The sequence below is a fragment of the Lissotriton helveticus genome, chromosome 3_1 (assembly GCF_964261635.1).
Source record: "Lissotriton helveticus chromosome 3_1, aLisHel1.1, whole genome shotgun sequence".
Lineage (NCBI taxonomy): Eukaryota > Metazoa > Chordata > Amphibia > Caudata > Salamandridae > Lissotriton > Lissotriton helveticus.
In genome coordinates, this window is record NC_136061.1 from 1,110,985,929 (window position 1) to 1,110,992,938 (window position 7,010).

The window sequence follows — 7,010 nt, forward strand, 5'->3', positions numbered from 1 at the left end:
CTTTACCCCTAGATATAGCTGCCTCAGAAAAGAAATTAAAACCGCTTCCACACCCATCTCTTCTAAAATCATGCACAATTTATTATGCATTACACAGTCAAATGCCGATGATAAAGTGATAAATCGACGAATGCCATGTATAAAGTGCCTTTTTTTGCTTTGCTCTACTTATTCTTTAAAATATTAAGATTTAATCCCCGCTCGATAGTGCATAGCTTCTTACGGAAGCCATATTGCAGGTCACTTATCACTGCCTGGTCCTCCGCCCAGTCTTGTATTCTGTTCAATATTACTCGGCCCACAATTTTTACGGTTGAATCCAGCAAGGATATTGGCCGGTAGCAGGCCGGATCAGCCCTATCTCTTTTTTAAAAATTGGTACCAAGATGGATTCGTACCATGAAGATAGAAAGCCATCAGAGCAACAGGCATTACAAACTTGCATCAGCAATGGGCCCCATAGTGACATGTTCGCTTTAAAAATATCAACAGGGACTCCGTCCGGGCCAGCAGCCTTTCCACCCAGGCTTGTAGCTATGGCCAGGTTTACCTCATTGAGGTCAAATAACAGTTGTTCCCCTTGTACTTCTAGGACCTTTGCTTGCTCAGCCTCACCTTCTACAGTAATTTGTGGTCCTAGTTGTGGATCATTATACAAAGAGAAGTTCTCTAATCAAGCCTGCTTAGTTATTGCTACCTCAATAGTGGCTCTATCTTTGTCTATCAAAAAAGGGGTGTTGACTGCCTTCCAAAAGGCCCTAGAATCTCTAATAACAGATGCTTCCTGTAAGGCTATCCATGCCTCCATTTAAAAAAAAAAAATTATATCTGTTAAGGCACGTTTATACTTTTTACGGGCATCTCTGATCTTCTCCTTTTTTTTATCTTCCGAATGCAGAGCATCCTTAAGATTCCTATAAGCCTTTGTGCATTTGGAATCACCAAGTAATGTATTTAGCATAAACAGACAGAGTTTAGCTGAAAATGTAGACATTTAGTTTATGCGGGCCAATTTTTCACAAAAGATAATGCCTGACCTTCGCTACTGAAATTCTGAATAATACTGCATAAGAGATGGAGTCAATACTGGCACAAGAATGCAAAAAGTGCAAAAATAAGTATATTTGCTCACTTTCCAAACATTCTGACAATCACCCAGTACATTTCTCCAATTGCATGAAATGCATAGCAGCAGCCATGTTTAGGTTGAGCCTAGAGCCAGCGCACAGGCCCTTCTCTGCGAAGATCTGTGGTAGTTCATTATGGAAGAGAAGCAGCGCACTCTCCCGTCCATATTTTTCATTGGCTTGTATCTTTGTCCTTTGTAAATATTGCTGTCTGATTCCTTAATAGGCTTCTTAGTCCCTCCTTAGTACGGCCATGTCACCATTTGTAATATCCCATGGTTACTGGCCCCTTTACTTGGTTGTTACACCGTATTTGTACATTTTTTTAGTTTCCTGTTCACACTCCCCTCCCATTGTTCGTGTTAATGTTGGTCCCACTCTCTCCCGCTGTCAGTTGTCTCTCAGTTGCCAAGGATGCACACTTGGTGACCAGCGATGGATGATGCTTCTCCGAGTTCTGTGGTGGTGTTCTAACTGTTGTCCTTCATTCCGCAATTTTAGTAGAAGTGAGGGGTGCACAGAGGATCTTTGGGAAAGCCTGGCGCTGCTACTTGGGTGGTTCCCAGCTTTGCCTGCAATCCCTCGAGTAACCCTGGAAGTGAGCACGTTTAGTGTTTTCGAACACAAACAACTGGAGCGAGTGCTGGGCTTCTCTCTCTCGGTCGCCACTGCCAATACAAGAGTAGAGCAATCTAAATGTATGTCACTTACTCAATGACGACGAGCGACCGGGCAGCACAGCATGTGAGATAGCCTACCCCCCCCCCCCCCACTCAAATCACATTCCTTGTGAAGTTACTAAAGCTTCTCCGGTGAAACTCACCTGTTTAATCGGTGACTGTCTCCTTGTCTCTTAAACTGAGATGTTCGAGAGATTTGGCTTAGTGGTTAGAAGCTGCTCACCTTGGCATAAGTTCAAATATCGGCCTGGCCAACATCCTGTAATTTTGCACACAAATCATGTAATCTTCCTGTGCCAAAAAAAAACAAAATAAAAAATGTGTAACAAAGTCTGCTTCTAGTGTAAAGTTGTTTTTAAAAAAGTAGTGCAGTAAGGAGCCTTACTAGTTTTAAGACAGAGATATGCAGCACTTGTTTCCTTGACAGATTGTATGCTGCAAATTCTCTTGCTGAGAGGGTACATGGTTGGTTTTGTTTACTCTGTGGCTTTCCTCTCCTTACTTTGAGTTCTAATACAATAAGCGCCAGTGTCCAAACTTTTGTTTAGAAGCCTGCAGTGGGTGCTACCGAAGGTCAGGATGCCAAATATTAAGGCTGCATAGCCTTGATTAGAACCCATGCCTTCTTAATCCACCATCAGGCACTCCTATGTTCTTTATCTCACTGTTTCAAGGTTTCTTTACTCCCTTTATCACTGTTTTCCTATCTTTCTCTTCATCAGTCGATTCCCCTTGTGGGGTTTTCTCTATATTGTCTGGGTACAAGTGTGATGAAGAAAAATAAGTGCTGGTCTCCAAAATAAGTGCCATTGGGCTGCACCTGCTAGCACTGGCTCAAATTAATCAAAGAATGGTATAGGAAAAAGTAAAAAATAATCAAAAAATATTTGACATGAAGATAAATATTTTCCTGCTAGTGTAAATACAGCTTGTATATTTATTTGAAATAAAATCTGCAGCACTATTAATTTTTTGGGAGCTAACTCAAAATCACCAATAGAATACTCACATGTCCAGTTGCATAGTTGGACCCCACACAACTGCTTTTTTAGGGCCAGGGGAAATATACATTTTACTACTGTTTCCCCATTTTAATTATTTTTTCTACTTGTGGGAAAATTCCTTCTCCTGTACCTTAAAACACATATGATCGTTTGGGCATATTTTCAGGCTAAACACACATCTGATCATAAATGTAAGTGCATTTTTAGCGCAGGATGTAGCATTGAGAATATTTATGAATACTCACAAAGTTGTAAAATTGCTCTATGCCAACCGTTCACAACAAACATTTGCAATGCAATAGGTCTTGCATTTACGCAAGTTTAAGCTATTGGCATTGTAAATGAAAATGTGTTTTATTTATGCTTCAAAAAACCAAAACATTAATAAAATACATTGTCATTTACAATGCCAATAGCTCAAATTCGCATATATTCAAGACCTGTTGTATTGCAAATGCTTTTTTATGTCTAACCTTCACCTTGATTGAAACTGGGTCTCTGATGTTCTTGGAGCAATTCAGTTGGTGAAACAGTCTCCTTCATCGCCGGAAGGTCAGCACACCTAGGCGACATCGAAACTAGCCTCCATCACTGCCATCCACTCCCATAAAATATTAGAGGTGAGTTCAGTCTGCAGGAGAGAGCACTTAGGCAGCCATCTTGGTTGACCGTTGGCCACGCCCCCTCCATCAAATGGCTGAGGGTCGCTCGATCTGCAGGAGACAGCACTTAGGAGGCCAAGAGTGAGCTTAGGTGGCCACTGATGTTGCCCAGGAGCATCGTATTAGTTCCAGGTAACTTTCTTCTACAGTTTTATAACTGATAGATCTCAGTTTACTTTTCCGATTGCTGAAACAGCGTTACAGTCACCACCCCTGACAAAGTTACAGATGTAGATAGATATATGTAGATGTTAATGGGCAATGAAAAGTGTGCAAAAGTAGAGTCAAGAGACTTCTCAAGATAAATGATGGATGCAATTAGTGCATGAAAAATAAATGTGAAAATGTGAAACAAAATGTGCCATATTAGTGATCAAACCTTACAAATATTGTATGAGGAAACCTCCTACGAGAGTTCTACCACACCCTTGCATGAAATTTCATTTAATTTTGGCTTTTTTTTCTACCTATAGCTTAATGCACGCCACAAAGAGTAAAAGGAGAGACAATGTTTTGATCATTCCAATTTATTTTCAATTGTTATTGAAAGGAATATGTTGTCTGCATGTTACATAATAACATCTTGTTGGTGGCTGTTTGTGCAATGCGGAATCTAGGAGGAAAACAGCATTTTGTAAATACAGTTTATCTGCCTGTGTCCTTAATACAATTGTTCAGTCCAATAAAAGCCTTCATTCATGGTATTCTGTCAACAACGGAGAGAACATCTGGTCTAGCTGGCTTACGAATAAAGCCCGCAGTAGCAGTGGCTGGAGCCACCACAGATTCCTGAATATTTCCTCACGGAGTATACATATTTATTTACGTCTCAAGTTGCATAACTGTTATGAAATATCTAAAACACCATTTTGGATACAAAGTACATTAGCAACAGTCATATGTTTCTAGGCTAATTTTCTTAAAAATAATAAACAATAAAAATGTAGGCTGTGTAAAAAAAAATTTGCAAGCCTAAGGCATTTTCACATATAGGGATGAATGATAACATTTAAGTAATGCACAGTACAGGAGTGTGTGGTTGGTGTTGAAAAATGGTGACTGACCAGTGTTTAATCTGTAAAAACATAGGTGTTGGGGAGGAGGGGCCCAACGTTTCCATTATGAGCACACTGACGAATTCCTAGGTTGCTGAATAACAACCCTGCATATTCTTGATTTCACCTCATGCTTTCATCATCTTCATCTCACTCGCTCAACCAATCAAGTTCTTTTTCATCTCTGCTTTCCCTCTTGGGGGCGGATTGTAAGTCAGGTAAATAGGTATATCAAAGATACTGCTCTGCCTGATCATGAGTGTCCCACTGTTCCCACACTCATATTTACCGGGTACGGGAACGCTGAGTCCAATTTTACAGTCCAGAAAAACTGGTCAATAAAAGAGAAACCAGCAGGCACTCCGGTCCCACCATTTCCCTCCTTCAGCATGGGTGGAGCATGAAAGATTCTCCTTTGCCCACTCACAACGTCGCTGTCCTCTGATACCCTTACAGTTCCAGAGAGTAGTTGGTAAATGGAAGTAGAATTGTCCCTGGAAACGTGAATCTGCATACAGAGAAGAACATGATTCTGGGTCTGTGTGTTAAACTCCTTTCTAGGGGCACACACTTTGAGTTATTCAGGGGTTCAATTAGTCAATGGAATTGGCGATTCAAGACCCAGTAACTATGGCACCAGTAGTGTAGTGAGTGTGTCAGGTGCCTTTTTTCAAAGAAGCATATGGGTCCCCTGGCTGTTGTTTGAATTATAAAACAAAAATCTGGGCACAACATAAATAGTGTGTAACTGGTAAACATCAAAATAGGACTGCCCCAAAACTCATAGCGGACATGTTGAAATGGCACAAAGTAAACACCAATGGCTCTATGTCCGTGAACTCAGCAAAGTATAAATACTAAACACATGATGGGTAACATTGACCGTTCATAATAACATTCACCGTAATATCAAGAAATATACAGGTTATCGATCAAAGCAAATATCACATTTGTAATGTTATAATGCATGTATGACATGTCAGTTCGTTTTTTTTTTAGTTTTTTTTTAAGTGTTTTTATTTGGGTTTTTTCCCCCCATTTTCATATGGGTACATAGCACATCAAAGAAAAAAAAATATACATACAGGATATTAGAAATTAACATCCAAATCGATCAAAAAATACAAACATTACAGTAAAAACCCAATAGTAGTAACGCAAAATACTATAAGATCCAGATTTAGATGATCCACACGTGTGTACACTTTGAAAACTTAAACATTCATACTATAATCCCTTATAATTTCATTTAGACATAAAAACATAAATAAATCATATATCATCTTCAGTTCTGTCAGACAAATAAATTAATCAGCGATTCACAGGTTTAATAATTCCTACCCTGGATCTATATCTCTCCATCTTTGAATAGGATCCCATATTTCCCTACCAATTTTCTTACTAGTTGCCCCTTTCCTAGCATAAATTGCTTTTTCAAGATTGTATATATTCAATAGTCTCATTAACCATTGGTGAAATGTAGGAGGTACGCGATCCAACCACGCTGAGGTAATACACAATCTCAAGACGGCCATAGCTACAAATATAAAATATTCATGAGCTGAACTGGAAGCATTTTGATTAATTCCAAGCATCACCACTGCTGGAGTAAGTATGATTTCTATCCTCAATCTATTATTAAGAAATGTTTCTATTCCATCAAAGGTGGTTTTCAAATGATTACAGCTCGCAAGCATATGGGTAAGGTTAGCTTCGTCGCTATCACACCTTGGACATGTGATCCCATTTGTACCACCCCACTGTGCTATCCTGGCTGGCGTATGGTATAAGCAATAAAGAGTCTTATAATGTTGGGCTTGCAGTGGTGCTGAACATAGGAGTCTCTGACCTAATTCCAGTGATCTATAAAAGCAGCTCTTATCAACTCCCAGTTTCTGTATCCATTTATTCTCAAATTTAGTCAGATCATCAGCCTGGTGTTCTATCAGCTCCGAGTAAAATCTTCTTATTGAACCCTCTGTTCCATTCTCTATAATATCCATAATATGATTTAAACCAAATCCCTCCACCCCTCCAGTTTTTGTCCTGATAAAGCTTCTTATTTGCAGATACTTAAAAAAATGTGTTGTATCCAATCCATATATTGCCTGTAAGTCACCAAATTGCATTACCCCCTGTGCTCCCATAATGTCCCCCATCTTTGTGATCCCGTGACTTAGCCAGTCATTAAAAACCACCCCTGCAAATATTTCATCAGGTAGATTGGGATTCCCTCTAAACCTAGTATAGGCATTGTACCTTCCTAATCCGAATTTTTTAGCGAATGACGTCCATATTCTATGTGCTGCTATAATCGTTTTAAATTTAGTCCTCTTAAAATAACCATGATCAGTAATCTTCAACAGAAGGTTTTCAGCTTGTTCTCCCAGAGCCAATGTATATATTGCTAAGGTTCCTAGCTGATTTTGTCCTTCTTTTTCTCCCCCTCCTAACAGTCCTGCCATCCATTGCAGAGATGCCG